Source organism: Mesoplodon densirostris, chromosome 10 (genome assembly GCF_025265405.1).
Source record: "Mesoplodon densirostris isolate mMesDen1 chromosome 10, mMesDen1 primary haplotype, whole genome shotgun sequence".
NCBI classification, from domain to species: Eukaryota; Metazoa; Chordata; class Mammalia; order Artiodactyla; family Ziphiidae; genus Mesoplodon; species Mesoplodon densirostris.
In genome coordinates this window covers 1,244,675-1,256,582 of record NC_082670.1, presented here as the reverse complement: position 1 = coordinate 1,256,582, position 11,908 = coordinate 1,244,675, and positions in this window count along the sequence as shown.

Below are 11,908 nucleotides of genomic sequence, written 5' to 3'. Positions count from 1 at the left end.
TTAATTTGTGGAGAATAAGATTCGGTCCATAAGAAGAGGAAGACCTGTTTAGGTTAGGAAGCATCTATAATGACTTCCAAAATTATATGAATCGCTTGATTGTTCTTCGTTGCTATTACTTATGTCTTATTTATTTTATATATTAAGCATATTATGATCATTTTAAAGGGCAGGAACACCTTCTGCTGCTTGCAGAGCACAATCTATAGATTGGTTTCAGGACACAGGACCCCTCAACTTCCAAATGACACCCACAAATCCCTGAGCCAATTTCTGCATCATTCAGATGAGTGTGTCAGGGGGCTTCACTCGTTTTCAGCACCTGAACCATCACTGCTGCTTCTCAATTCTTCTTGAAAAGATTGGGAAGGAGCCGAGGACACTGTGGTCCCTACAGAGGTGCCCCCTGAAGGCTGAGGGTTTGAAGAGTGAAGCTTGCATACCCCAGGCGGGAGGGCAGGAAGGACGGAGCCGGGGTGCTGTCCCCGCTGGGCCACCTGCACCTTGTCACCTCCTGCTCTGCACACGCGCCACGTGGGCTTCCGACCGTACAGGAGCCCCTCTTGTCCCAGAGCCAGGACTGCCACGCACCGCACCCCACGGTCAAGCCTCGAGCCCACTTCACCGACGGCTGAAGGAGAAGCAACACAGCTGAACACGCCTCTGGCTCAAAGCACCATTTCCCTCAGAAAATGTGTGATCTCCCTCCGGCACACGGGGCCCTCCTTCCGGCTCCTTGTCCCTTCCCCAGCCTCTCGACGCTCACGATCTCCTTCTCCTGCTTGAAAGATCACATCCATGTCTCTAGCTCTGCCCTTGCCCAGCTCACCGTCTTCCACGCAACACCTCCGAAGCGGAGTTCCCGACGTTTCCCTCCACCTTCTCGTCGCAGCCGTGGGCACCGAACCCACCGAGCTGCTGAAGTCACTGATAATAGTGAGAATAATACTTGCTAACGCACGTGTGTCTACTGGAGGCCAAATTCTGTTCTCAGCAGGAAACCTGCTCATTTTTAAGGCTTCCCATTTTCTGCACTGAGCTTCCTTGGAAGGTTTCTTCTGTACACGGTAGGAGCACAGCCACGGGACAAGATCAGAGCTCCCCTCCCGCTGCAGCCCTCACCCACCCATGCTGGACCACGGACGCTGCAAGTCTGCACCTGAGCAACCCCGCCCCGCCCCCGGAATGCCGTGCTCCCCTTCCTAGGGAGGGTGAGCCGATGGTAACAACTACCATGCTCCTTTACACCCAGGGAACAGAGAGCTCACAGAAGACACTGCCTCTCGAAACTGCCGCAGGAGACACTATTAAAAACACAACGCGAGGAAAGGCTTTAGCCGCAGGTAGAGACCCGCAGGCAAGCCCAGGGCAGCCAGGCTTTGCAGCCAGGCCACCCTCCCGCCTGTCCCTCCCCCTCGAGTCATGGAAAGGGACCACGTTCGTGAGCCAGTAGGCACCAGGTGGTGGCTGGGGACACATGTGTCCCTGTGTCCCGGCCGCAGTGGCGTCTCTGTTGAAGGGCCCGGGAGAGCGGCTCAGCTTCACAGCCGTCAGGACTCCGGGTAAACACGCTTGACTGATTAATGATAACAGCTCTAAAACCCCACAGACGTTTCCAGCACCCAGAGATGTTTATTTTTTATACTAAATTAAATTCATTTTCTCCCTCATTCCCTCTAAGGGAAACGGTGACAAATTTAAATTCAGAGTGGCCTGCTCTCTTGGAGGTGGCCCTGTGCCATGACCTCTAAACAGGCTCTGGTTTGGGTTTGTCTTTCAGCGGGGGCGGGGAGGGGGAGACTGAAGGGCAGGAAAAGAAGAAGTACTGGGTGCTGTGCCCTGAGCCAACCGCCTCGCGCAAGAAGGAACTTGTTAAGTATTCTGTATTTACCAGGTTCACGGTAGGTGCTTATTTATGACGGAAAAAGAGAAGGAGACAAATCCTTCAGGAGCATCTGCTTTGTGCCAGACACCACGATGCTGGGAAACAGAAGACGTGGTCTCCATGCAGCTCCTCAGAAAACTGCAGCTTGGAGGGGTCCTGTTGCCCAAAGCAACACCGGGCAGAACCAGGGCTTCAGCTCCAAAGCCCATTTTCCATCTCTGCACGTTTATCCACACAGCCACTAATGAGGAGAGCAGCAACAGACCCTGATTTCTGCAGCGCCTATTTTGTCTACGTAAATCACTCTGGCCATTTTTTTTTTTTTTTTTTTTTTTTTTTTTTTTTTGCGGTACGCGGGCCTCTCACTGTTGTGGCCTCTCCCGTTGTGGAGCACAGGCTCCGGATGCGCAGGCTCAGCGGCCATGGCTCACGGGCCCAGCCGCTCCACGGCATGTGGGATCTTCCCGGACCGGGGCACGAACCCGTGTCCCCTGCATCAGCAGGCGGACTCTCAACCACTGCGCCACCAGGGAAGCCCCATTCTGGCCATTTTTATGCTCATAAATTTGTTACCTCTTGAAAATCTGTATTAGACTACATAGTCTTTGTGCTTCTTTCCATGTTACCCTGGCAATTCCCACCAGCTGCGCACCGGCCAGCAGACAGATGTTCTCAGATGAGCAGTCCCTCCAAGGACTAGCTTTCCCTGGATGCTAAGGCTCTACCTCTGGACTCAGGGAAGTACACGGACCCTCCAGGAGCTGAGACAGGACGAGAAATTCAGATTGTTGAGAAGATCGTTTTAGAACACTGAGCTGAAATAAAGCCATGGTTTGTCAGTCAGTTCCAAAGGACAATCAGACATTGTTTTTTCCAGTTTTTTTTTTTTTTATTTTAGTCACCGATGAATTTGTAAAGGCGCAGGCAATTATGTATAAAATAAGAAGATGTGTGGCTTAGCTGTGACCTTCAAGGAAAGAAGACACTTGACTTGCTGTTCAGGAAAAGTCATCATAAATGTTGGGAGAACCTTGATGGTGATTCTGATGTTTTTTCTACATGCTAAAGACGGGCCTGGATTTCCCTCACTTCATAAAGTGTTATGTAGAAGTGAGGGAGGCCAACAGCGTGGATTGGGCTGTGCTTCACTGAGGGCCTGTATCAAGAGCTGTACTCGGTTTCAGGGTCGCAGCTCAGCCAGACGCTGCCCTGTGCTGATGCCCAGTGGTGGGTGGGACGCAGGAGTGAGAGCAAACAGCCGAGTGCAGGACTCGAGCCAAACTATCGGCGAAACGCTGGGAGAGATCACGTTTCAGAACCTCCTCTCCTATCGAAACAAAAACGAAATAAGCGAACGCTTGCCCCAGTGTAGTAACTACTAACTCTCTGAGTCAAAGATTCGTTCCAGAAGATGGAACACACTTTATGAAGCTCTCCAGGCCTTCCTCCGTGGCTCCCCATCACAGAGGACTCGTGGGGCCAGTGGCCATTTCCTGCTCTCTGAATGCTGAGCTCCTGCTCATTCCAAAAAGCCGCCTCCTCCAAAAGGGCCTTCTGGATCCCCTGAGTACACTCTGTTGCCGGCTCTACTGCTGTCTTAGAAACAGATAATTCTCTAGCCCGCTATGGCGACTGTTTCTGCCTTTTGCCTGCGGGAACACGTGGCCCAGGTAGAGCCCACCTGAAGTTACCAAAGAGAGAAAGCTCTCCTGCGAGACCGTCCTGTCACGGCAGCCCAGCTGATGCTTCTGACAATTGGTCAAAGGAGAGCACCCCATGGTGCAGGGGGCCCCTGCTGCTGCTGGGCAGCAGGACCCGTGCTTTCTCGGGGAGCCCTGTGGGCCCGTCCATGGAGCCCTGGAGCTGAGCACATGGGTGTCTGCCTTCCACGAGCCCACTTTTTGAGCTTAGTGCAAAAAATCAGGACGGTGATGTACAGAAGGGCCCCCGATCACGGTGAAGCCGTGCTGAAGGCAGGGAACCACGCTGCCTTCGCAGCAACACCACGTCGGCTGAGCTGTGCTTTGCTGCCAAAACAAACAACACTGAACCCTCAGGAGTGAAGACAACAGCGCTTCTCTCTCACTCCGGTGACCCCGTCCTGGCCGCGGCTCTGCCCCACCCAGTCTTTCTCCCAGGACCTTGGCTGAAGAAGCAGTCTTCATCCAGAATGATGCAGACATTCTCCAAGAGGGAAAGAAGGTGACACGTCCCCTGATTGCTTTTCAGGTGTCCTCTGCTGCTGCTGCTGCTCCACCATGGAAAGAAGCCCGGGGCCGAGAGGGACCCCAGGGGGACGGGAAGCCTGTAGGAGGGGCAGGGACTGTCCTAAACAGTAATGTCACCCGCCACAACCTGTGAGAAAGATGTGCTATTGAAGCAGTCCAGAAAGAACGCTGGACGAGCAGGTTCCGACTGAGTTTTACTGGAAATACAGTTCCTCCAATTGTCTGGGTCTAGACTTTAACATTTTCACCTATAAAATCCGAGGTTTGGTCCACGTGGTGTCAAGGTCTCTTCCAACTCTGCGGTGAGCCCGAAGCCGTGCCTCATGGTTATCTGTTTTGCTATCTTATCCAAAGGACAAGCGCCAGTATCATTTCTCTATTTCTCACCAAGTGCAGTGCGTGAGAACATTGGCTGAATAAATAAGTTAAACCTAATGAATAGCTTACGCTTTAGTGGGAATTCAATAGATGATTTCCTGGAAGCAGGTTCATGGCCCCCCGCCTTGGTGGAGAAGGAAGAGAAGAAGGAGAAGAAACAAAAACGCAGCACGAGAGGGCCTGAGGAGGGCAGGCCGGACAACGCAGCCTGGGAATTCCGGGCTTCTGGGACGTCCCCTTGAGGGCAGCTCCGTCACCACGGGACTCGGCTCTGGATCTCTCCTTGGCTGAAAACTGCTTAACTTACTAAATCTAAAGGCATAAGTATTTTGAAACTATTGCGAATGGAAAGAGGTTTCTTTCTTTTTTTCCCTGTTCCGTGTTTTGTGCAAGGAAAGTAGGTAAAGAGCACACTCCCAAATCATTAGAATTCAATTATAGGAAATGCTGCAGTATTATGCAAAAATGAAATTCCTGATTTTACTGTGAAAAGGAAATGATAGTCTTTCGAACCTAACAAAATAGCTGGTTTGCCAAGAAAATGCTCTCAGCTAGAAGGAATCCACCAGGAAGAAAAATAGTCGGTGCTTGGGTCCCATTTACTCTGTTTTTGTAAGGTGATGGATAATCATTTTTTAAAGCTCTCCTATATTTATGACAAATACACAGCATTCTTATTTCAATAATTACAAAGCATGATTTGGGTTTCACATTTTATCTTCAGCTGGAGTGAGTGATGGGCACTGTCTTCCGCTCAGCCCTGCCGGTCCCGCCCCGCGGTGCAGCTTGGCGAGGTCACCTGCGAGCCTCACTCCTTGTTCTAACGACTGTAGCCCACAGTAACTCCTCAGTCATTGCACTCCTTGGTTGTAAGCATAAATCGGATGTGTAGATTCACTTTTCATCAAGGCTTTGTGTGGTTTGAAATTAAATACCAGTAGACCCACAACACAGATAAAATCCATCAGAATAATAGGGGCTGTTTTGTAAGCTCAACCAACATCATGCAGCTGGAAAACCAACCCTTTTTCCTTTTTCCTTAACTAACTCCAACATGATGAGCTGTAAAACTCCACATGCTGTAGTGAAATCTGAGAAGTGAAACAGAAAGCAAGTGAAGGAACAACGCAGGAGTCGGGTACGAACGCACAAACCTTGAAGAGTCCTTTGTTTTCCAGCTTTCCTTTTGTGGCTTTCAAGTATTACCTTCAAATCAGTGATTTGAGCATTTCAGAAAAACACATTTACAGCATAACTTTTTTCCTCCCTCAGAAATCTGTACTCAGGAGACACTGGCCCTTGCTTTGGGGAGGGAAGGCACCCCGTCTCCCTACCTCATGACACACCCACTGGCTACAAGCCGTGCCACCAAGTGGGAGACAACCCACCCTTAAGCCTGACACTTCTAACTCATGAGCATTTTATACTTTTCACCAACTGTCTGGAGTATTTCTGTTTCCAGAGGCTAAAACTCTGTACGTAGGCGATACTGAGAACGTTCAGGAAGCTTAGGCTTTAAATATATAACGTTAGCAGAACTTTCAAGGGCTACTTCACCACTAAACCCCCGAATCATGGAGCCTGGCAGCTCCGTGGGCAGGACGTGATGCCCGCCGCCTGCCTCTGGCGTCACATCCCCCCGTTGGTCTGCAGTTTTCCTTGGAGACGGGCCATCTTCACACTGCGCCTGCATCCCCTTCCAGCCCTCCTGCCACTGCTCTGTGTCCACGACCCTGCCTGGGGCGCCTGGGACGGATCTCTTGCCATTTCCTGCATTCTGCACAAGCACTAATTGAAAATTTGGGTGGCCTTGCTTATTTATTTTCCTGGAATGCAGTGGGTTATATTTTCATGGCATTTTCTCAGCAGTGCAGCATTTCAATTTCAAACTAGGACAATGAGAAGAAAAGCCAGTTCCCATCAGCAAAAGACGACTGTACCCAATTTGGATTTGCAGGATGGCGTTTATAAATTGTGACTAAATGTAAACCATCACAAATGCTTGTTTTTTTCAGGAAACTAAAAAGACAAGTTGACTTTCTCCCTAAAAAAAACCCCAAAAAACCCCCCCCCAAAAACCAAAAAACAAAAACAAAAACAAAACATGGTGATGGGCTCAGTTACCACAAAAAATGAAAGATAAATAGAAGGTAACATTCAAAACTATTTGGTAAAATTCAGCAATTCACTGTCCATGTCTAAATCTTCATAAGATGCACTGGCTCGAATTTTCTGTTGGATTTGTGCATGTAAGAAAGCTTCACAGCGGCACTGGAGTTTTGTACAAATCACATCCTGGTTTGCATGGGCATTTCTCTTCAGCAATATGAAGGCTAACAGTGGAACTTTTAATTTTATCAAGATGTTATCCCATGTTATTCTAATAATCTACCACTGCTGTAAGTTTTGTATTGCTTAATATTTAAAGAGGAATCTATTTCAATGAAGTTGTGTAAAAACACAATTTTGGCAAAAATTGAATTTATACACATGGCTTAGAGAGTTTACACCTTAAAACTGCCTTTTGATTTCATCCTGAATGTGTGCATCTTTCATTTCTGAAATAACAGTATCTAGAGAGTGAATTTTTAATATCTGATACATTTTGCATGAAATATTTTAAACGAAAAATTTAGAATGGTTGAAAATATATGCACATGTTAAATAAACTTATTTACCAAAGACAATCACTTTAAGAAAACTCCCTGAAAAAGTGCCAGTTGAGGGGCAAATACATTTCCAGTTTTGTTTCTTAAATAGGGCTGAGTCTAGGCCATTTTCTTAATCTTGAGAGCTACCTTCCCTTGGTTTGTATGCATTTCTGCCATTGGTGTAATTGATGGGCACACTAACTGTACATCAATTCACCTCAGAATGGGACACTGATGAGACCTTTTCATGGAGCAAAGTTGCCATGGCTATGATCTGAAAGTAAAATGTTCAAAAACGTCTGAACTAGTTTGGGCAGATGATTTGGGAAATAAAGAAATTGCATCTGTTCATTTAAATCAAACAATTAATAATATTAAGTTGCTATTCTGAGTTACTTTTTAAAAATTGGAAATAGTGCTAAATTGTCAAAGAATCAATGACAATGGCACATATCTTCCCATAAAAATAAGTACATAAAGGTATCTGGCTTCTCAGGTGAACAAACTTATTAAAGCTTCACTATAATTCATAAATAGGATTTCTTTTCCACACACATTTTGTCTTAAAATTAAGGGTGTTAAAGAGGGAAAAAAAGTCTGTTGGACTATGCAAATATTGCTGAAGTACCGATTTTGAATATACAGATGTGAGCTGAATAACATAATTATAGTTTTTCATGTGCTACTGATTATGTATTTGAAACTCACTCTATAAGAAATGCTGTGCACATAATAATGGTAACACTTCACGTTTACATAGCTCTTCATAAACTTCAAAAGTATTTTTCAACATATGTAATTTAGGTTCATAATAATTCTTTGAGGCTCGCTTGCTTAAAAAGCACATTAAATTTTGTGCTTTAAGAAAAGGTATTAAAGGAAAGTAAGTGTATGTTTATTAAAAACATAGACATAGTAATAGAACCAAGCATGAAAAACACAAAAATTTTACAGTTTAAATAAAGAAGATGCTTGGCCTTGGATGGCCGAGTCAAATGTTTGATCCAGTGCAGTTCTTCTGACCTTCTGAACAGCTTAGAAAACAAGCTAGCAGAACTTCACTAGCTTGGTAAATTCAAATATATTTTATGTAGTATTTTTCCTTTCATTTCACTGACTTTAATAAAACGATAAAAGGAAATATCGCATTATGCACATTCACATCATTTTTTCCAGTAGTGGGCCTCTTCTTATGTCTGTCTTGTTATGTTAAGTTACACCTTAGGAAAATAAATGCCATCTGAGATACAGTCCATTAGGAGACTCGCCGTTTGTAGTTGAGTCAGAACAGATATGGGGAAAGATATACTTGTACAAAGTGTCAAAAATAAAAATTACATATTTCTAATATTTCCCAGTATCATTTCCACTTTGCTGGAATTAACAATACATTTTAGTATGGCTGATGATTTCTTCCCTAGATGTGAAATAGCAAAATATTTTTTAAAAGAAATGTACTTCACAGAACAAACAAGAACCAAACCACTTCTTGTGACCAGCCCTTCCCTGCGTCTGGCGGAGCTGCCGCTTCCTTGGGTAGGGATGCAGGATGACTCCAGAGTATATTTTACAACTTGTGCGTAGACATAATTCACAGCCGAATTTAGGAATTGCCCAACAGAAATTAATTCCTAAAATGTCGAAACTACTCCTAATAAAACCGCCAAGTCTGGGCTGGAGGATTATTTCCATGACAGGGGTGGGCCGTTACCTGCAGGGGAACAGGCTGCTGTGGGGACTGCACAGAACAGAAAACCGAAAGCCTGAGTACGAACATCTTCTCATCTGTGCTTTCTCTGGAAACTTAACGACTTGGACAGCAAATGAGGTACATGGACAGTGTTGGAGAACAGACTCGTTGGATCTATGTATCGGTTTTCTGCATCTGACATCCAACTGTATACAACTGACAACTTACCTGATTTGGATTAGTTTATCCAAAGCACAGGCAAAATAAACCAGGTCCTGATTTCTTTTTCTTGAGAAAATAAGCTGGTTCTTCTGAACACTTTCTTGTAATAGAGGCAAGAAGCGGTGCATAACTAAGAGAACAAGGCACCTAACAGACTTCCAGGCCAAGATCTGCCAGTGTAGACCGTCCACTCCCTTCAAGTTGGGGAGTGGAGCCCAGACCCTCCCAAACTCGATTCTCCAGTTACACGGCCTCAGACAATCTCAAGAGCCATTGAAAGCAAAGCACACTTTACAACCTTCCTGTGATGAGGAGGCCAGCCACAAAAGAGAAGTGTGTCAATCGGAGAATGTTTTAAACATCAGAATGTTGCCGTCAGCTTTCCTTTCACATAGAATTCTGCCGAAGGCCTCAATTTACAGAAAAGATGAAAGAGCTGCGAGGACAACAAGTCTTTGAACTGTGACTGAAGGACAGGATGAGGCAGGTGGGCTGAGGCGGGTTAGGACACGTGGAGTCTGAACATCCGAAGTCTGCAGACCCCATGGTGGCCCCCGGTCCTCATACCCGCCGTCCGTGGGACTGCGACCCCCAGGGGCCACCCCTCACCCCTGCAGCCCTTCCCAGCAGCTGGTACCTCCAAGCTCGGTTTAACTTTTCATTCGTTTCTTAGAGGGTGTGGGTGCGTGTGCATGTGTGCGTGGCCCACGGTGTCCACTGCCGGCCTAAGCTCAGCAAGCCCCCTTGCCTACCTGCCAGGTGAGTCTTTGCCCGAAGACGAGGTGGGGCCCCTGCGCAGGGCACAGCCCTGCCCTTGGGTTGGCTGCCTTCACCCGCCACCTCCCGTGGCTTTTACAAGGTGAAAGCCGAAAGCACCAGTAAGTCCGTGCAGTCACTTGCTACTCTTCCTTCCAATTCTCTGAGAAGCATTTGTTCTGTTGGGAAGTGGCAATGGAAGGAGGGAAGGGAGGGGGATGGCAGGAGGGAAGGGGCCCTGGTCTGTGCCCTCGCGTCCCCGTCCCCTCCTACTCAGTTCTCCCCCAGGCGCCCTGACTTGTCAGCTGAGAGTCCTCGCCTGCCTGCGGCTGCCTCTTCTGGTTTTCTACAATTTTTCTCTTCACTACGAAAGTGTGATTTTCAGGAATAAAAAGCCACAGGATATAATCAACCCCCGTGAATCTAAGACAAATTATTTATGCAAAAGGGATAAGAAGTTGACACCTGTTGCTACCATCTCTGGCAGGTCCAAGTGCTTGCTTCAGTCTTCTGGAATGTTCCAGCGGCCACCACCTCCTGCCCCCCAGGGTGCGGTGCCCCCTGGACTGGCCGTTAGGCCCTCCATATGATTATGTTCACGATGGCCTGAAAAGAACTCCAAAACTGGATGGAGATGTTTATACCTCAGACTCCCACAGATTTTGTACATGAAAGAAGGTGTTTGTCTCTAGGTGTTTCTCAGCAATTGCAGACTACTATTAATTGTAAATATTGTTAGCAATATTAATTTTATTATAACTATTACAGATATGCTGAAAAGATAAGTCAGCCTAAATTCATATATCAGAGTTTCTAAAATTTTTAATTTTTAATTTTTTCATCTTTAAATAAGCTGCTTGCTTAGTCTTCTTAGAAGTGCAGTTCATTAAATGCTTCTACAATGAGAACTATTCTAATTCCCTCTTTAAAAAATGTAAGGTCTCTCAAGTTTGTAAAAGTTAATTTGCTGTTGCTGTATATATGCTAAGACAACATGAAATCTCACTGGATAAAGGAGAACGCTTTGATTCCATAAAAGGGCTACCTGCATCCTCTAATTATATTTTATAAGCAAGGTCAGTATTCTAAGTTAGTTATTTAGGTTCATTAAATGTCATGAAATATATAACGTTTATGGTAATTTTAAAATGTTTAACATGCAGTTATTAGATTCCTAATCAGGATGGGCATATAGTTTCAAAGTACATTTGATTTGTTATTGTCCTTTTACAAAAAAAAAAGTGGTGATAATGTATATTTAATAATGTGTATTTAATTGTATTCTCGTATGAAGCTTACAAATGGCCTATATTTCTATATCTCCAATAGAGAGCACAATAATGTGAATGTGTGTGCATATAATGTGAATTATAACATATATACTTCTTCCTACACGAATAAGTTCACATTAAAAAATTCAAAGATTAATTGTGTACAGGTCGCTCACTTTAAAGCAGTGTTTATCTGGGCTAGCATTGTAACAAGATTAGTTGTGTCAATAGCCTTGTGCCTGGGATTATTTCCACCCCTAACTCTGCTTACATAATTGTGTTAACTCAAACCTAACCAATACCCCAGTCCTTTACATGGTTCTGCTCAAAATTTGCTGATTTAAATATGTTAGAGTATGTTTGAAAAACAAGCAAGAAAGACAGATTCTTCAGAATTTTAGCTCTTATTTTCTTATTTGTTAAAATCTTTCCCCAAAAGAGTCTCTCAGACAATGAATTTGCTTCAGCCCTAATTGTAAATATTTATGAAACAAGACCTGCATGCAAAAAATAAAAAGACAAAACAGGATTTTTCATTTATCATCATCACCTTCCACAATCCAAAATATGTTGTTCTTATTTTACTTTTGGAAAATAAATGTTGCGAACAAATAATTAGAATGTATTTAATGGCAGATAAGCTTAATTTATAGAAACAAAGAGAGGACGTGTAGGGAAAAAGAGCAATGCCCAGACTATGAGGCACTGTGTCTATACTTGTTGATTTGAAAAGCAAGCTCGGATTGCTGCAAAATGCATGTACAGAGGACCTCTCTGAATTAGTGGCTAGATGATTAGTTTTGTGCAGAAAACAAACCTTTTTTTGA